This window comes from Mobula birostris, chromosome 1 (assembly GCF_030028105.1).
Source record: "Mobula birostris isolate sMobBir1 chromosome 1, sMobBir1.hap1, whole genome shotgun sequence".
Lineage (NCBI taxonomy): Eukaryota > Metazoa > Chordata > Chondrichthyes > Myliobatiformes > Myliobatidae > Mobula > Mobula birostris.
In genome coordinates this window covers 58,610,975-58,632,315 of record NC_092370.1, presented here as the reverse complement: position 1 = coordinate 58,632,315, position 21,341 = coordinate 58,610,975, and the positions used below count along the sequence as shown (strand labels likewise).

The 21,341-nt window shown below is 39.2% G+C and overlaps 1 protein-coding gene across 10 annotated transcripts in view; it reads left to right on the top strand.

Moving 5' to 3' along the window:
* trappc9 (trafficking protein particle complex subunit 9) overlaps positions 1-21,341 on the top strand; it is a 711,836-nt gene that overhangs the window by 246,792 nt on the left and 443,703 nt on the right. The window lies entirely within an intron of this gene.

Genomic DNA, 21,341 nt, shown 5'->3' with positions numbered 1-21,341 from the left:
AGAGTATATTGATTGGTTGCATCGCAGTCTGGTTAGAAACACCCATCAGTGAAATGTTTCCACAACCTATGAACTCGCTTTCAAGGACTTTTCATTTCATGCTTTCGATATCTATTGTTTGTTTGTTTATTTTTTTGTATTTGCACAGCTTGTTGTCTTTTACACACTGAATGCTTAAGTTGGTGCAGTCTTTCCTTGATTCTGTTATAGTTATTATAGACTTATTGAGCATGCTCGCAAGAAAATGTATCCCAGAGTTGTAAATGGTGACATATATGTACTTTGTTAATAAATTTACTTTGATGTTTGAATCTCTGAAAAACAGGCGTGTATTCTGTTTCAATTCCATACTGTCAAACCTGTTTGTGTTTTTGCCATTGTTTAGAATTATTCACTCATGTATTTTATTTTATTGTTAAAAGTACTAAGCAAGGACTAGGAAAAATGGTAAAATTGATAATTTTGTTTGTCTGTAATGTAGTTATTTATTATACTTGGCTGTGAAGGATATGACCTTCCTGAGAATACTCAGACCATTGCATCCAGTAATGACTGTACTGTCCTCTACTAATATTTTTAAATTAAAGAGAATTTTCTTGCCAACTGTCAAAGCTTGGCTTAGTAGCAGTGAAAGATGATGATTTAATATGTACACAGGAATTTGCAATAGCTTTGATAGAGGAAGAATTTCTTTAGCCAGGTGGTGAATGTATAGAATTTGTTGTCTCAGAAAGTGTATTTAAGGTATAAGTTGATAGATTCTTGATTGGTCAGGGTTTGAAAGATTATGGGGAAATATCAGGAGAATGGGGTTGAGAGGGAACTGGATCAGTCATGATGAGATGGCGGAGCAGCCTTGATGAGCTGAATGGCCCAGTCCTATGTCTTATGTTCTTTGGAAAGCCATTCTTATTTTGATTGATTTTAATTTTGCTCTAATGAAGTAGAGTTTCATCTAGGGGAGTTTAATGCAGCCAAATAAAGTCAATGTTTTAAGTTTCTTTCCAGTGGGCAAAAAACTTAATCTGCTCATTAAATTTTCAGCTATTTATCTTGGGCTGATATTGTTGCCTGGGTGTTTTTGCATTGCAGATCTAGTGCCATTATCGGAATATAACTTTAATACAGCCCCAGTGCATCACATAAGCCTTGACTTTTTGTAGTGCCTTTGAGAAATTTTTGTAATATTTGTAAATCTGTCAACTGTATTGCATCTACCGTATCACAATATATTTTTGTACTTCGATGCGATCCCATGTTTGGGTGGTGGTATTAGAGGTATTTAGATGAGTAACTGCAGTACATTTTATAGTTGATGCACACTGCAATAGTGCTGTTTTAATGGATGAGGAAGTGTATCATTAGGATAACTGAATGATTGCTTTGTTTTAATAATGTCAACCTTCAGTGTTAGAATTTCAACTATGGAAACAAGGGGAGAACTTTCTCTTCGACTCATTAGACTTGATAGAGTAATAAAACATGGTAACAGGTCCTTTGGCTTAATTCATCCATGTCGACCAAGATTCCCATCTTGATTTGTCTGCATTGGCTTATTTCCCTCTAAGCCTTATCTGTTGAAGAATTTTTTAAATGTTTCAGTGTTTGCATCACCTATTTGCTCTTGCAGCTTGTTCCATAGAGTATGTTACTCTGCAGAAGAAGTTGCCCCTTTTGTCCTTTTTAAATCTTACCCCCCTCACCTTAAACCTATGTCTTCTCAGTTTTGATTTCTTCCTGAGAAAAAGACAGTGTGCACACACTCCATCTATGTCCTCTATAAATTTATACACCTCTATGAAGTCACCCTTCAGTCTCTAATGCTCCGAGAAAGATCTAGCCTGCCCAACTTCTCTCTATAACTCAGATGTTTGGGTCCTGGCAATATTCTCTAAACTCTTCATTGTACTCTTTCCCACTTTATGACACCTCTTACAACAAGGTAGTCAAAATTGTACAAAGTCTTCCACCAATGTCTTGTATTCTATCAGGTTCCAAACCTAGGTCTTGTAAATTGTGGAAAGGTTTTGTTGTACCGGTCGACCTTCACTAATCTGGCACCATTGGGACCTGAGGAGTGCTGGATTAGTGAAAATGCCAAATTACAGAAGGATCACATTAAGCATGATCAGTGCCAGATTATCAAAGGAACTGGATTACAGGTATTTGGATTAGTGAAGGTCGACTGTATTGCACCATTGCAGGATAACAGGCATGAAACCATGTACCCTGATGCTTTCCCTGTCATTTTGGGGGATTTTAACCAGGCCAGCTTGAAAAGGTTTCTAAGTAATTATTATTAACATGTCACTTGTCGAGCAAAAGTTGCCAACATGGTGGACCACCGTTATATTGCCATCGAGCGCTTACCATGCCATCCCCTGTAAAATCTTTGTAAAGTATGATATCCTGGCTGTACTTCTACAGGAAGTGACTGAAGACCGCAGCAGCAGCGGTGAGGACCAAGAAGGTATGCTCAAGGGAAGCGCAGGAACACTTACAGGACTGCTTTGAGTCGGTGGACTGGACTGTATTCAGGAATTCATCTTTGATTCTGAATGAGTATGCCACAGTTGAAACTGACTTCATCAAAACCTATGTGGATGAGTGTGTGGCTATGAGAACGTACTGTATATACCCGAATCAAAAGCCGTGGGTGTAGCAAAAGGTTCGTAGTTTTCTGGGGGCTAGATCTGTGGCATTCAAGTCTGGTGAGACAAGACTATACAGGAAGACCAGGTACAACTTACGGAGGGCTATATCAAGAGCAAAGGAACAATTCTGAACGAATTTGGAGGTGGAATTGGATGCACGTCAACTTTCGCTGATTTTGTAGGCCATTACTTACTACAAACTGAAACCTAACATCATGAATGGGAGTGATGATTCAGTCCCAGATGAGCTCAATTTCTTTTATGCATGCTTTGAAAGGGTGAATAAAATGACAGCTGAGGATCCCTGCAGCACCCTGTGTCCCTCTGATCTCTGTGTCAGGCTGATGTCAGATTGTCCTTCAAGAGGGTGAACTTTTGCAAGGCAACAAGCCCTGATGGAGTACCTTGTAGGGCTCTGAAATTCAGTTATTATTATTACGTATTGCAATGTATTGCTGCCACAAAACAACAAATTTTACTACATATGCCAGTGATTTCTGATTCTGATATTGCAGTTCAGTATGGATTGGTAATAACATATCTTCCTTGCTGGCAGTCAACACAGTCACACATCAAGAATGGGAGCTTAGACCACTGATCCACTCTTACTACGCTCATGATTATGTGGCTAACCACAGATCAGAAGTCATTTATAGATTTGCAGATGATACTGTTGTTGGTAAAATCTCAGATGGTGACGAGGAGGTGTGCAGGTATGAGTTAAATCGGCTGGTTGAGTAGTGTTTGAACAAAAATCTTGTAGTCAACATTAGCAAGACCAAAGAATTGATTGTAGACTTCATGAAGGGGATGTCAGGAAAACGCACACTTGCACTTGTTGCCCTTATTGAGAGGTCAGTGGTTGAAAAGTTTGTGTGCAGCTAAAAGTTCGGCATCTGAGAGATCCATCCTGGGCCCAATGCGCTGATGGAATCATGAAGAGAGCACATCAATGGGTCGTTCATTTGGAATTTGAGGAGATTTGATATGTCAGCAAAGACTCTTGAAAATTTCCTCGTGTACAGTGGTGACCAATCTGACTTGTTGCATAGCAGACATATGGAAGCTTCATGCACAGGATTGCAAAAGGTTGTAGAGTGTTGCGATCTCAACCTGCTCTACCATGCAACAACCCTCCCCACTGTTGAGGGCATCTTCAGTTGAACTTCAATTGTCATTTAACCATACATGAGTATCCATGAATACAGCCAAATGGAACAGCTTTACTCTGGGGCCAAGGTGCAGGAGTACCAACAGTCGCACACAGCACAAGGCACATATAGCATGTATAACGGCGGTCCCCAACCACCGGGCCGCGGACTGGTACCGGGCCGCAGAGCATGCGCTACCGGGCCGCGAGGAAATGATATGATTTGGCGATATGGGTCAGCTGCACCTTTCCTCATTCCCTGTCACGCACTGTTGAGCCATTACTCGCGCATCATTCATTTCAGCGCGGAAAGGAGATCAACTCCTCGAGCTTGCAAATGACGACGGGCTGAAAAGTTGGTTTGACATAACATCTCTGCCGGCATTCTGGATCAAAGTCAAGGCTCAATATCCTGAGATAGCCACGGAAGCACCGAAAACGTTGCTTCCATTTCCAACATATCTCTGTGATGAATGTAACAAAAACTAAATTGCGGATTAGACTGGACATAAGGAACCCCGTTGGAGTATCGCCGTCCCCCATCACCCCTCGATAGGACCGTCTTGTTGCAGGAAAGCAAGCCCAGGGCTCCCACTGATTCAGCGATACTGGTGCGTTGCAATGATTTTATAAGTTCATACGGGGAAAATATGCGCTGTGTTTAATATCCAAATGTTACTTAAAATGTTATGATGCTATTGACTTATATAACCATATAACAATTACAGCACGGAAACAGGTGATCTCTGCCCTTCTAGTCCGTGCCGAGTGCTACCCTCACATCGTCCCACCGACCTGCACTCAGCCCATAACCCTCCATTACTTTCCTGTCCATATACCTATTCAATTTAACTTTAAATGATAATATCGAACCTGCTTCTGACACTTCTACTGGAAGTTTGTTCAACACTTACTTCAAGCTCCCCTGTCCTCCCCTGATAATTGACTTATCGCTATATTCATGCGAGGAAATTGTGCTGTGTGTTTAATATTAAATTCGTTAGATAAAACCTTTTAGAAACGAAATTGAATGTATTAACCACTTATCACTGATATTCCGGTCGTGATCAACATCCCCCCCCCCCCCCCCGAACAGAATCGCCAAAAACGATTTGTAGAAAAATAATCGACACGAGTGCGCATGCGCAAATAACGCATGCGCACTGGTGCCCGCGCAAGGCTTCATGGTCATTGTAGTCTTCCTCTGGGTAAACGCAACGTATTTGCTACTCTTGTCCGTTGGCAAACATTCCACCCCCCGCCCCCCCCCCCCCCGGGTTGTCCGGTCTGCAAGAATATTGTCAACATGAAACCGGTCCGCACTGCAAAAAAGGTTGGGGACCCCTGATGTATAAGATAGCAAGCACATATGATATCAATAAAGTACTGTCACAGAAAAATAACATATAGTCCAAGTCCCTGAGTCCATGAATGTTACAGCAGTCTGCATTCAAACACAATATTGCTTTTCTTCTGCTGAACAAACACTGGGGACAACACCGACACTGTGCCCCACTGTCTCCGACACTCCTGTGGAGCGTACGACTTCAATGCCTCCCTTGGGTGACTTCAAACAGGCGATGCTGTGGCTTGAGGCATAGTTCTCGCTATGATCGAGGCCACACAGTTCCCCTTCTGTCTGCCCCTACCGTTTGCCAATAAACCAATGAATTGGACTTACAACATTCCACACTATTAATGTCCAACAGGGTCTTGCAATCATAAGGAAAGTGACTAAGATGATCACTTGCTGTTAGACTGCACACCATCTTTACGCACCCACTCCAGGAGCTCTGACACATGCAGCAGCATGATCCACTCTGAGTCCAGCTCCTTCAGTTTCTCTGCCAATGAGCAACTTGCTGATGTGGCTCAAGAGGTGATCTCTTAAGAAGGTGGCAACTATCCTAAAGGACCCTGCCCATATGGGATATGTCCACTTCTCATTATTGCCATAAGGGAGGTGTTATTGGAGCTGACGACCTACACTCAACAATTCTGAAACAGCTATATTCATCTGCAATTAAGATGTCTTTAAATAAGAAAGCAATTTGAATGTGTAAAGTGACTTGCATGCGTCTTGTGCTATGTCAGCCAATTTTGTTGTCCATTAAATGTGTCTGAAATGTACACTTTGTTGTAATACAGAAACTGCAGCAGCCAGTTTTTATTCATAAAGCAGTAAAATGATCTAGCTGGTTAATCAGTTGCTGTAGTATTGACTAGAGTATAAATATTGGCTAAGACATTTGAATGTCTGCAAGGAGTTTTCATAATCTATTAGTAATTAAATTAAATTTTAAACTCAGCTGAAAAATTAGTAGCTCTTTAGAAATATGATACACTTGGTAGTACAGTACTTCTAGGTTTTTGCACTGGAGTGTCAGTCTTGATTTTTTTTGTGCTCGAGTCTCAAGAGTGGAATTTGAATCCACAATCTTGTAAATCAGAGCCTGAAATATTTCCAAGTAAGCTTTAGTTAACAGTTTCATGAGGCTAAGTTTTGATGGGGAAATGAAGAATAATAAAATACTATGGATAAGTGCAACTTATGAAGGGAATTAAATAGTCTTTTTGTGCTCCCAATCTTCATCAAGCAAATTGGAAGTGAACTGATCATTGAATGTCTTTCATATAGGCTATAATTGTTGTCTTTTGCAATGTCAAAGGAAATATACATTGAGGTAATTTTTAAAATAATTTGCAACAGTTTAATCACACTTAATAGTGAAAATTGAATTTATTTTGCCTATAATTGTGTTTAACAAAATCATGCTTCAAGTGGTTTGGAAAGATTCAATCCTTTAATAGGTAATTTGACACATGTCTTTAAAATTGAACTCTCTTTCCCATCAAGAAGCCTAGAGTGCATGACCAGAATTTGGCTTATTTGATAAAATGTCAGCTTTTATCTATGAGGTGGATGACTATGTTATAACTGATGGATTGGTATGTCAGTTGCATATAAATGAAAAGCCATTCCTCAAATATTCAGTAAAGATTTTATTTCACTCTTGAAAATCTAAATAGATTCCATTTATGAGCTTCTAAGAAGCATTGCTGATACTAGAAAGTGCCATTAATATTCTGAGAGGTGGCTTGGTGAAAATATGACATAGATCTTGATCCTTTTTAATTGAATAATTGGTTTTGATTTTTTCACAGGCATAATAGGTAATCTAAATTATTCATCTAAAATATATAGAAATCTGCAAAGAATTTTCATAATTTATAATCAGAATTGAAAAACATTCTTTCTGCATTCATTTGTTTACCCATTGATAACATTGTAATTATTTCCTCACATATGGCCTTAATGTCTTGGTGGGAAATGTTAAAAACCTTTTTGATTCTGTTAACAAATACTTGTAGCTATTTGCAGTAATATGGAGGAATTACAGGCTTGATGAGTAAAAAGCAGTTCGCATTTCCAGTTTGACATCATTGATTATAAAAAACAATGCTATTAGCAATTGAAAAGATTCATTGGGCAACAAAAGATAGGACTGTTTTCTTGCAAAGAAGATGTAAAAGCTGTGGTTACATTTACCTACACCAATATAGTTCTTGAGGGCATCAGTGTCATTCTCCAACAAGTTTCTCATGATTTTGGGAGATCAAATGAAGATATAAAGTTCAAAGTAAATTCTATTATCGAAGTGCATATATGTCACCATATACAACCCTTAGATCCATTTTCTTGTGGGCATACTCAGCAAACCTGTAGAATAATTAACTATAACAGGATCAATGAAAAATCAACCAATGTGCATAAGACAACAAACTGTGCAAATGCAAATAAACGTAAATAGCAACAAATAGCAATAAATAATTAGAACATGAGTTAATGAAACAGAGGCCTTAAAAGTGAGATGCTTGGTGTGGGAACATTTCAATTATGGAGCAAGTGAGTATAGTTATCCCTTTTATTTATATGGACATCAAAAGGGGATATTTATGATAAAATGTTGCCAATATTAAAGCAGCAGGAGTGCATTCTTATTTGAAAAATTGCTTTGCATTCTAGAGCAGTATCAGAATGTGTTTATTGTTTAAGATGCTCTGACCAAAATCTATAAAACACTAGTTTGATTAGGACAACATGGATATTTCTGGTTTTACTTTGCCCAAATGAGAAAGCTTGTATAGAGAGTAGGAATATATAACAAAAAATGCTGAATTTACAGTGTTTGCAGGAAAAAAATTCTCTTACCCTCTCATACTGAACCTAAGTCTACTACTGCTATTGGGAAATGTTTCCTGCAGTCTATCCTTTTGAAATCTCCCTTGTAATTTTATGTACTTCAATCATGTCCCCGCTTAACTTTCCCTGCTCCAGGAAAACAGAGCTAGCCTAGAACACAGAACACTACAGCAGAAAACAAGATCTTTGTTTAGCCCATGATATCTGTGCCAGCAAGATACCAATTTGATCAAACCCCATCTACAGGGGCGTAGCGGTAAGCACGACACTATTATAGCTTGGGGCATCATAGTTCAATTCTAGTGTCCTCTATAAGAAAGTTTGTACTTTCTTCCCAAAGAACATGGGCTTCCTCCAGGTGTTGTCGTTTCCTTCCACAGTCCAAAGATGTACCAGTTAGTAGGTTAATTGGTCATTGTAAATTGTCCTGTGATTAGGCTAAGGTTAAATTGGTGGGTTGTGATTTAATTGGTGGAATGGTTTGGTGGGCTGTAAAGGCCTGTTCTGCGCTATATCTCAAAATAAATCTTAAAAAATCTGCCTGGGCATAGTCTAATTCTCTCCATTCTTTACCTATTCGTATGTCTGTTTAAATATATCTTAAATATCGCTATTGTATCTGCTTCCAGTACATCCCCTGTCCGTGTATTCCAGGCACTGATTATTCCCTGTGCAATAATTAAAACATGGATTGTGTATCTGTTTTTAACTTTATGCCTCTTACCTTAAATCTGTTGCCTCCAGTATTTTGTTCACCCTAGGTGTAAAAGATTTATTTATCCTATTTATGCCTCTCAAAACTTTGTAAGCATTTTCAGCCCATTTTACCAAAACATCAGTATCACCTTGTACCCTTGTTGCCCTAAGACTGACCTTCTCGCTATCAACAGCACCACCATTCTTTGTGTCATCTGTGAACTTACAGTGCCACCAATCTTATTGTTTGTGATTAAAACAGGGAATGCTGGAGATGCTTATCAGGCTATGCAGCAAGAAGCAGTTAATATTTTAGGTTGTGACATTTTGTCAGAACTTATATTTCAAAGATACATTAATTGTAATTTTTTTGCTTTTTAACAATGGCATCATTCCATCATTTGCCAAGGAAAAGCAGTTAACACAGAATCCAGATTGTTACACCATCTCAGCCTGCAGATGGGGCACACACTCTATTTTGAGTCAATTCATGACAGGTAATTTTGTGTTAATTTAATCATGTTCATGAAACATGATTAAATTAGCACAAAATTACCCACCATTAATTATGAATATTCGCTGTAAATGAGTGACATTTTTTTCCCACTGCTATACTCCATATTACTAGTTCAAAATTCTCAACAAAGATACCTTTTATCAATCTTAGTTCAATGCCTGTAGTGCAGGGATTAAAGAATAAATAGGAAAGGGATCCAACCATTTGGGCTTATGAAGATATATGAATGGTACTTGATTGAAAGAAAAGGCTTATTTTGTTAGATAGAATAACAAGGATTGGAAAATAAAGAACATGAGGACTGGAAAAATTCAGAAACTGACAAAAGATAGCTGAACATTGAAAAAGGGAGGAAATAGAACACGTTTTTTAAGTGTATTACAGAAAGACGTATTAAACGTAGACATTGGCCCCTGAGAAGCTGAGGCAGTGGAATTAATAATGATAATAAGCAAATGATGAGCTGTGAGAGAAATATAATCATAAAGACATAACAAGTGTTAAAAATTGTAGGAAAAAGGCATAGGAAAGGAAATAAACATTATCAGAGGAAAAGTACTTGGTAAGTGATTGGGACTTTGAGGCCAACAGATACCTGTATCTGTCAGAGCCTCTATTCCAGAATTCAAAATCAAGTGGTTGCAACAATGATAGATGCTTTGGTTTTGATTTTCAAAAACATTTGCTCCTGAGGTGGCTTCAGGTGATTGGAAAGGTGCAAGTGTAACTCTGTTGTTCAAGAAAGGATGGAGAGATGAGATGGATGGTAAGTCTTTTTCAATATGGTAGGGGAGTGCAAAACTAGGGGGGCTATGTATTATGGTGTGAGGAGAAAGGTTTAAGAGGGGCTTGAGGGTTAACATTTTTTTTACACAGTGTGATGATACATGGAATAAGCTGCCAGATAAGTGGTTCAAGCACAATAGTATCATTTAAGAAGTGATTGGATAAGGTATGTGGAAGGGTGGGACAGAGGGATATGGGCCAAATATAGGAAATCGGGACTAGCTGGGTGGATAATGTCAGTACAGACTGGTTGGACTGAAGGATATGTATCCATGCTGTATTGCTCAGTGATCCTGAGATAAAGTAAATAACTAGTTCCTTGACATTTATTGGAGAGGAAATGGCTGAGTTTGTTATTCAAGGAGCAACAACAATTCAGCAGGAAAATAACTATAAAATCAAGCAGCATAAAATATTTAATGTGATGGAAATTGTATGTGCTGTGTTGATTAGAATTCTTTAAGGATGAGACTGACAAGGGAAATGCTTCAAGGTTGTTCTCAAAACCTTAGGAGAAAATGTAATGTTCTCAATGGAAATCCTTTGCTCTTTAAGTTGATAAAGGTATATCATCTGGGATAGCACTGAGAATTTCAGATCTCTGATACAATACAGAATCCGAGTGGAAGTGGTGGTTGAAACAGGTCACATGCAGTGCTATCTGCCCACTAATCTGTCAAGCACCATTTTCCCCATATTCTGGTTATCTGCAGATTCCACATTGGTCTTGTCAGTCATCTTGTAACTTTAAGAATTGGGATCAAGATGACTTGCTTTATCTCTAGGAAGAGCTAGGACAGTGGATGAAGAGGGATCTGTAGAACATGTGCATTTAGATTTTAAAAAGACATTCTAAAATGTGTGTGAATTAATAATGCATTTGAGGAGCAAGCAAAATATGGTAGAACAAATGCACTCTTCTTGGGCTTCCAGCCGGGTGCAGTTAGTGATCATGAAGACTAACCAATCAGGAGGGACAGACGACAGGGGTATAAATATCACCAGACTAGACATACCCAGGCATCTTCCCTGATGAAGGTGGCAGAGTTTGGCATCGAAATGTTGGTTAAAATTGATACCTGTACCTGGCTGGAAGCCCAGAAAGAGTTTATTTGTGACGTATGCCAGGAAAGCAGTAGATCCTTTTTCAAAATATTATATTGTTTTAAAAAATGCAGAAAATGGATAAATGATTAATTTTCAGGTTGACAAGTGACAATGGGGGAAGAGAAGGTGATGCTTTAGACTTCAGAGAAATGTTCAAAATTTTAAAAGCGTCTCTGTATCTAAGATCAAAACAGCTGGAAATGTGCACCAGGACATTTTTTACAATTTATTTTAGTTGTCTGCAATCTCTTAGGAGAATTCCAGTGACAAAAAGTGTAATTGTATTACATTTTCCTGTCTGCTCTCCAGTTTGTGTTGACTAGTTGGGCCCTAGAAATCAGATGCCAAAACAGTGAAATCAAAGTCAAGTTTATTGTCTTATGCACAAATTTATCTATGCACAGGTATAATGAAAGACTTACTGCAGCAGCATCATGGGCACAAAGAATCAATAAGGTACATTCACAAGGGAAACATAAACCTAAATTATATGATTTTTTTTACAAGAAAAGACAATTAGGACAAAAAATATGAATGCAATTTTAGTGTAAAGTGGTCATTGTGTTGCTAAGCTGTAGTGATTGGGACTTTTAACATTTGGTTCAAAAACTGAATATCAAGAAAATGAAAACATTTAGTGAGTAAGGTGCCATGTGAAACTTAGCAAATAAATGCATTACGTTAACAACATTGGCATGAAAATTTAGTGATGGAAGAATACTTTGCTGATAGTTTCAGGAAATAATAGGCCTACATTCTTAGCTTTTAAGTATATTCATTATTAGATATACATTGCTACTTTCTGTAAATATCCCAGCTGTGATCAGGATCTTGCGTGATGACAAGCAACTGATGTGCTATTAATACAATAATTGTTTTCAGCTGGTATCTTCAGACTAGTAGCTCAATATATGAAGAGTGAAATATTGCAGCAGTGATAAATTTAGAGTTTGCTTTTGGCATGCTGTGGGTGTTCTGTATATACAAGTCAACATAATTTGTCACAGAGCTGAGATGCATTGAGACATATTATGCCCACCCTAAAAATTATATTCCAACTAAAAACCAAACAAAATATTTCTATCTTGACAGCCACATCTTTAAATACACGGGTTTTGCTCATATTTTCCCCAGGGAATTGCATCAATTTATGCTAGAATTGATAATCTGTTTGTTATATTTAGTTAATAAAATTGAGAGTCTGGCAAACCAATTTGAAAGTGAAAGGAAATTTACTGGTTGAGAATTTTGAGCTCAAAATTTGTCAGTTGTGAATTTCACTGGAATTATTTAAGTTATGTGAATACAAATGGAATGATTAGGAAAATTACAGCTAGTGTTTATGGGCTCCAGTATATGTTTACTGCGAGGTCATTCAATGATTTGGTACTTGGATGCTGTTCAGGAAAGGCTTTGTAGAATATTACCTGAAGGTGCTGAAAAGTTTGAACAGGCTGGGCTTGAATCCAGTGGATTTCAACTGTAATGAACTAGAGGAGAGGTGTGTTTGGGAAGTGTTTACTGGAGTGAAGAAATCAAGGTGTTCGATGAAATGAAAAGATAGAAGGTAAAAGGGCAGAAGGAATGTCCATGAGGAAGGTTTAAAGTTTAAAATAAATTTATTATCAAAGTACATTCCATATATGTCACTATATATAACACTGAAATTCATTTTCTTGTGGGCATACACAGTGAATTGAAGAAACAATGAAATTAATGATAGATTGCATCCAACAGAGTGGGCAAACAACATATGTGCAAAAGACGAACTGTGTAAATACAAAAGAAAAAATATATTAAAAACATGAGATGAAGGGTCGTTGAAAGTGAGTCTATAGATTGTGGGAACAGTTCAGTGTTGGGGCAAGTGAAGTTATCCCCTCTGATGGTTGAGGGGTAATAACTGTTAATGAACCTGGTGGTGTGGGTCCTGAGGCTCCTGCACCGCCTTTCTGATGGCAACAGTAAGATGAGAGCATAGCCTGGATGGTGAAGTTCCTTGCTAATGTTTGCCACTTTCCTGTGACAGCACTCCTTGGAGAACTGTTCAGTGGTGGGGAGGGCTTTACCTGTGATGGACTGGACTGTATCTACTTTTTCCATTCAAGAGCATTGGTGTTTCCATACCAGGCCATGTTGCAACCTGTCAATATGCTCTCCAGCACGCATCTTTAGAAGTTCGTTGAAGTTTTAGATGTCATGCTGAATCTTAGCAAACTTTGAAAGAAGTAGAGGCGCTTCTGTGCTTTCTTCGTAATTGCACTTATGCATTGGGTCCAGGACAGATCCTCTGAAATGATAACACTGTGAAATTAAAAGTTACTGACCTTCTTCACCTCTGATCCTTTGCTGAGAACTGACTGATGGAACTCCAGTTTCCTCCGCTCCCTGACGTCAGTAATCAGCTCCTTGGTCTTGCTGACATTGAGTGAAGGGTTGTTGTTGTGGCACCACTCATCCAGATTTTCAATCTCTCTCCTATATACTGATTTGTCACCACCTCTGATTTGGACAACGACACTGGTGTCATCAGCAAACTCAAATATGGCATTGGAGTTGTGCTTAACCTCACGGTCATAGGTACAAAATGAGTAGAGCCGGGAGTGAAGCACACAGCCTTGAGGTGCACCTGTGCTGATAGAGATTATGGAAGAGATGTTTTTGCTACTCTGAATTGACCCTGGTCTGCAAGTGAGGAAGTGAGGATCCAATTGCACAAGAAAGTAATGAGGCCAATGTCTTGAAGCTTGTTGATTAGTTTTGAGGGGATGATAGTATTATATGCCGAGCTGCAGGTGATGAAGAGCATCCTGATGTGTGCATTTTTGCTATCCGTATGTTCCAAGGTTGAGAGAAGAGCCAATAAAATGACAACTGCCGTGGACCTATTGTGATGGTAGGCAAATTGGAGCAGATCCATGTTGTCTCTCAGAGAGGGGTTAATATGTTTCATTGCCAACCTCTCAAAACACTTCATCACAGTGGATGTAAGTGCTACTGGATGAAAGTCATTGTGGCAGATTACCACATTCTTCTTGGGCACTGGTATAACTAAAGCCTGCTTGAAGCAGGTGGGTACCTCAGAATGCCGAAGCAAGAGGTTAAAGACATTGTGAAGCACTCCAGCCAACTGATCAGCACAGATCTTTACTACTTGGCCAGGTATCCCATCTGGACCAGTTGCTTTCCATGGGTTCACCCTCCTTGAAGGATGCTGTCACGTTGGCCATAGAGACTGAAATCATACTGTCATCAGTGGCTTTTGGAGTTCGTGAAGGATCCTCCATGTTTTTACAGTCAAAATGAGTATGGAAGGCATAGAGCTCGTCTGGGAACAACTTTGTAAAAGGTAATAGCATTCAAGTCCTGCTGCAGCTGTTCAGTGATTCAGGTTTGATCAGGAATTGCCACTTTGCACGTGAAATGGTTTTCTGGCGATTGTACCTGGACCTCTCGTATCTCAGTCACCAGACCCGAATGTCACTGATCTGGCCCTCAATAGATTGTAGATCTCATGGTCATCCAGGGCTTCTGGCTGGGAAAGACTCTGAATGATCTTGTGGGGACACACTCATCTATAACTATATTTATGAAGTCCATGACAACTGCTGTGTACTCGTTCAGATCTTCTGAGTATTTGAAGGTGGCCTAGTTCACTGACTCAAAGCAATCCCATTGCCGCTCCTCTGCCTCCTGCAACCATCTCTTTGGAGTACTTTTAAAGACATTCCTTTAAAATAGCATGATAAGATTATGTGTTGATGAAAAATAGTGTTAACTTGCACTTAATTATATGTCCAGAATTAAATTAACCTGTGGGCCCTTTCCAGTTAGGTTGTTTCAAAGGTCTACTAGAAAATTGTTTCTGGAGTTCCATTTGAAAATAAATGTAGTGCCAGATTTGAAAGCCACCTGATTCTGTTTCACTCCTGTGCCAACAGAGGCTTAAAATAGATTTGCTGTTGTTCAAAATAAAGACCAAACACATTAATTTATATAGCCTCAGCTTAGAGCTCAGACTGCCATGTTAAGTTTGATGTAGGTTCAGTCACTGAAAACTCAAGATACAGCTTGATTTTAAATATTTGCTGAAGTGTGATAGACATTTAAAGTCATGCATTTTAATACATAATGCTAGCCTTTATTAAACCAAAACAAATATTTGCTTGTTCTGTATGGATCAGGGATGGGAGGGGAATGGTTTAAACTAGAGTTGCAGAGGTATGGGAACCAGAGCGCCTGAGCAGATAGTGGAGTGCTTGTGGGGAAAGATGTTAAGGCTACATACAAAGTTAGCAATTGAAAGATTTAGCATGGTGGGACTAATGTTCTGAGTTGTGTATATTATAATGCAAGAATTATTGTAGGAAAGCTAAATGAGCTTAGGGCATGGATCAACAAATGGAATTATGACATTATAGCCTTTAATGAGACTTTGTTGCAGGAGGGGCAGGACTGGGAGCTCCAGGGTTCCATTGCTTTAGACGTGATAGAGCGGGCGTGATTTAGGGAGAGGGATGGCATTACCATTTAGGTAAAATGTCATGGCAGTGCTCAAGCAGGGCAGAGTGGAGAGCTTGTCTACTTGAGGCTATAAGGGTGGAACTGAGGAACAAGAAAGGGACAACCACGTTATTAGGATTATGTTACAGATCACCCAACGGTCCATGGGATTCAGAGGAGCAAGTTAATTGAGAGATCACAGACTATTGCAAGAAACATAAGGTTGCGATAGTAGGTGATTTTAAATTTCCTTATATTATCTGGATCTTCCCTACTGTAAAAGAGCTGCTGGGATAAAGTTTGTCAAATGTGTTCAGCAAAATTTCTTTTATTAAAACGTGGAGGTCTCAACTAGAGAGAGTGTGATACTAGATATCCTAGAAGGGAATGAGAGGGTAGGTGACTTATGTTTGTGTAGGCAAATACTTCACACTTAGTGATCATAATGTCAGTAGTTTCAAGATAATTATGCAGAAGGATAGGTCTGGTCCTAGGGTTGAGATCCTAAATTGGAGAGAGGCTAATTTTTTGACAGTATTAGAAAGGATCTGGCAAGTGTGGATTGGGATAGGTTGTTTTCTGGCAAAGGTGTACTTGGTAAGTGGGAGGCTTTCAAAAGTGAAATTTTGTTATCCTGTCAGAATAAAAGGCAAGGATAACATGTGTAGGGATCCTTGGTTTTTGAGAGCTATTGATACCCTGGTTAAGAAAATTGAGGTACATTGCAGGTATAGGCAGAAAGGAGCACTTGAGTATAGGAAATGCAAGGGAACACTTAAATAATGAAATCAAGAGGGCTTTAGAGAAAACTGAAGGAGAACTCCAGGAGCTTCTACAGTTATATTAAGAGCAAATGAATAGCAAGGGACAAAATTGATCCTCCGGTAGATCAGAGTTGTTATCTATGTATGCAGCTGAAAGAGATGGGGGAGATCTTAAAAGGATTTTTTGCATCTGTATTTACACTGGAGACAGACATAGATCCTATAGAAGTGAGGCAAAGCAGCAGTGAGATCATGGACCGATTATAGAGGAGGTTCAGGAAAATTTAGGATGGATAAATCCCCAGGGCCTGACAAAGTGTTGCCTTGAATCTGGTGGGAGGCTATTGCAGAAATTGTAGGGGCTCTAGCAGAGACACTTAAAACAGTCTTTAGCCATGGGTGAGGAGCTGGAGGATTGGAGGGTAGCTAATGTTGTTCAGTTATTCAAGAAAGGCTCCAAGAATAAGCCAGGAGATTATAGACTGGTGTGCCTAACACCAGTAGTGTGTAAGTTATTGGAAGGTATTCTGTGGGACTGGGTATATAGGTATTTGGGTAGAAAGGGACTGATTGGGGATCGTCAACATAGCTTTGTGCATGGTATGTTGTGTTTAACAAATCTTATAGTTTTTTTAAGGAGGTTACCAGGAAAGTTGATGAAGGCAAGGCAGTGGATGTTGTCTGCATAGACTTTAGCAAAATCTTTGATAAGGTTCCACATGGGAAGTTGGTCAAGAAGGTTCAGTTGCTTGACATTCAGGATGAGGTAGTAAATTGGATGAGACATTGACTTTGTGGGAGAAGTCAGAGAATGGGAATAGATGGTTGTCCTTCTGACTGAAGGCTTGTGACTCATGGTGTGCCACAAGATTGGTGTTGGGTCCATTGTCGTCCATCATCTGTATCAACTATCTGAATGATTATATGGTTAACTGGATCAGCAGATTTGTTGATGACAGCAAGGTTGGGAGTGTAGTGGACAGCAAGGAAGACGATCAAAGCTTGCAGTGGCATAAGGACCAGTTAGAAAAATGGGTTGAAAAATTGCATACGGAGTTTAATTTAGACATGTATGAGGTGCTGCATTTTGGTAGGACAAACAAGGGTAAGACTTACAAGATGAGTGATAGGACACTAAGGAGTGTGGTAGAATGGAGAGATCTGGGAATACAGATCCATACTATCTCGAAAGTGGTGTCACAGGTAATTAGCATTGTAAAGAAAGGCTTTTGGCATGTTGACTTTCATAAGTCAAAGTATGGAATACAGGAGTTGGATTGTTATGTTGAAGTTGTATAAGATGTTGTTGAGTAGCGTTGAGTCATCTTCGACTCATGGCGACCCTATGAATAGTGTAGTCATAGGATTTTCGAGGCAAGATATGGAAGTAGATTGCTAGGCCTGCCTTCCGCACAGATACTGCTGCTGCCTAGGTTGGGACCCGACTGGATTCAAGCTCAGGTCTATCTGCTTTGAAGTCCAGTGCTGATGTCATTACACCAGCCCAAAAGATATTAGTTAGGCCTAACTTGTGCAGTTTTGGTGACTGACCTACAGGAAAGATGTCAATAAGACTGAAAGTGTGCAGAGAACATCTATGGGGATTTTGCAACACAAGGTTGAAACATTTGAGTGAGAGGGAAAGGTTGAATAGATTGGGACTTTATTCTCTAGAGTGTATGAGGGAGATTTGATAGAGAGATGTAAAATTACAAGGGGTAAAGATAGAGTAAGTGCATGCAGGCTCTTCTCTGAGGTTTGTTGAGATTAGAACTAGAGATCATGGTTTAAGGGGAACTTGAGAGGGAACATTCAGAAGGTGGTGAGAGTGTTGAATGAGCTGCCATTGGAAGTGGTGGATGTGGATTCAGTTTTAACTAGGTACATGGATGGGAAGAGTGTAGAGGGCTATATAGTCTGGGTGCAGGTTGATGGAGTAGGCAGATTAATAGTCTGGCAGAGGCTGGAGGGGGGTTGTTGAAGGGCCTGTTTCTGTGCTGCAGTGTTGCATGACTCTATAACTCTAAAGATTTCCAGAAGGCCACATTTGGTTATAACAGACAATTGAGAAAGTGATCAGAATGTTACCCTTTATTGCTGAGTGAAGTGAATACAAAAATTGTAATCTTATGTTTCACTCATTCAAACAGTTCCCCAGGTTCCATGAGGGTTCAGTTCTTCAGAGCTGACCATAAGTAAATTTTTTTATTTTTAAAGTTAGAAACAAAGATTTTCCTATAACTATCCATATTGTATCATTTTACCTACATTTAATATTCTTTTGTTTCATCAAATATTCATCCTAATGCTATCTATAATTAAACTAATGGAATATGTACTGTATCTGCTATTAGTGAATACCATAAACTTATTAATAGCTTGAAAAGGTCTTTAAAAATTTGTGGAAAATTTATATAAAGTCAGATTTTCAGAAGCCAGGTTTTGTTTAACCTGGAGATCTCTTGTATGGATCATTGACAAGAGCACATCTGAATACAGTGTATGGATTCAGTCTTGCTTAAGGAACAATGTTAATACATTGGGGATAAATTTGGAGATTGCTGTCTCCAAGTACACAAGGAATGGTTGAGTCCTCTGATGAAGAAATAGTGGACTGACAAGGCTTACATCCATTGTACTTCTGAGGAGTGAAAAGAAACTTGATTGAAACAAATTACATCCTGAAGTGTTTTGACACGTGGCAGAGAGAAAATAATTCCTTTTGTGGGAGAATCTAGAACTAGAACTGCCATTTAAAAATGAGTCAACCATTTAATGAAGAGGCTTCTCTCAGAGGGTCATAGCTATTTATAGTTCAAAGTGTTGAGTGGTGGAAGCAGTTTTTAAATATTTTTAAGGCAGAAATAGACAAAATTTTAAATGTAAAAAAAGTAACGCCAGATTATCATACATAGACAGGATTGTGGATTTGAGGTAATAATCAGACCAGCCATCATCATTGTAGCTTGTCACACCAGACAGTCAGCCGCTCTAATGTTGTTTGGTTGATGTTGAGCAGGTCAGTGTCAGCTAAATCAGATGAGAGTGGGCAGTTGCACAGAACGTGTTCAATGTTCTGCATCCTTTCGCCACACTCACAGGATTCGCTGGTCTTTAACCCCACTTCACCATATTGTCTCCCGTCCTACAAACTCCTGCTTTCTCTCTGTTGAGAGTGCATCACTTCCATCTGTCAAGCAGTTCCCAGTCTGGTAACATTTCTGTGGGGTCTTGCATTATATTGTTTGGTGGAGTTCTGGCTTCTGTTTGTTGCCAGAGGTCAATCCTGTTTGTTTGGGGGGGATGTTCCGTGTGGTAGTTCCTTTACTGTAACAAAGTTTTTCCTTGATTTTAGGCGCTTGGAAAGTGGCACATGATGATGTAGTGCATGCCGTGGATCCGAGTTCTGTTTACCTTTTTCAATTTTTGTTGTAGTGTGTCTTCAGATCTCTGGGGGAGCAATGCCTGCAAGTTTGTAAATGATGTTAGTGGGTGTGGGGCACAGTGTACCTGTGATTATTCGGCAGCCTTCATTAAGCAACGGGTCTATTTTCTTCGCAGGGGCTGATCTACTCCTCACAGGTGCACAGTATTCTGCAGGTGCATAGCAGAGTGCTAGGGCAGTTGATCTAAGTGTGTGAGCATTAGCTCCCCATTTCATGCCTGCTAATTTGCGAGAGCCAACTTTCCCTTGGAGTTTTTGGATGTGTTTGGCAAATGAAAGCGTCCTATCCAGTGTCACACCCAGGTAAATTAGAGTCGGATGGTGTTCGAGCTCCTTCCCACACCAGAAGATCTTGAGTTTCCGAGCTGCTTCTTGATTCCTCAGGTGGAATGCACACACGAGTTTTTGATGGATTTGGGTTCAGAGACCATCTTTCATAATACTGCTTCATTGCTTCGAGGACTGCTGTAAGTCGTACCTCAGCTTCTTGGAAGGAGTTAGCTTGTGTTGCTATGTAAGTTGTCTGCACAGGTAAACCAGCCATGATCTCATTAGATAGTGGAACAGGTTTGAGAAGCCAAGTGATCTACTCCTACTTAATAAATAGAGTATATTGGCATGTATCTTAGTGCTCTTTCAATAATGTCAGTCTAGAACAGGATCCATTGCAATGCACATACATAATTAAGAATGCCTGCATAAACCCCTTTTTTAAAAAAAAACTAAATTTGAATTCTTGAGCACCGCTGGTTTGCCTTGTTAAGCTGGAAGTCTTGTTCACATCTGCTCCAGTGATAGATGAATGGGAAAGACAGCATGAGCTCAATCTGAAATATTCTGCCTTGTTTGGTGCAAGTTTAGAGTTGACCAAGTTTCTTCACAGTCTAAAAAGTAGTCGTTTGGTCCATCTTGCCTGAGGGTAGCAATACAATTGCTTCCTCCTGTTATATCAAAAATGGTTATCAAGAATACCTTTATGAACCAGTGAAAGCACACGAATTTATTATTAGTCATTGTAAGGTCATAGTGCATAGTTGGTAAACTGCTTTTTTTTTCGCTTTAAACAGGTTGTTGTGAGAAACCAAGCTTTCATCTGTAATAATATCAACATTTGACGTGGAAGGAGTATTCAAGTCAGCTGTATCCAATCTGTCATTTCATGAATAAGGTTATTATGTATGTTTGCCAATGCATTTCCCAATATCTATAAATTCAAAGTATATTTATTATCAAAGTACATATATGTCACCACATACATCCCTGAGATTCATTTTCTCGCAAACATTCACAATAAATACAGGAAACACTGTAGAATCGAAGAAAGACTGCCCCCAGCCTGTGTTTGATCCTGACCACAGACGGTAACTGTGCAGAACTTGTATGTTTTCTTTCCCTTGTGTGCTCTGGTTTCCTCCTACATCCCAATGATGTGCTGATAGCAATGGTAATTTACCTCTAGTGTAAGTGAATATGAGGGAATTGGTGTCAGCGGGGAAGATAATTATTAGATATTGT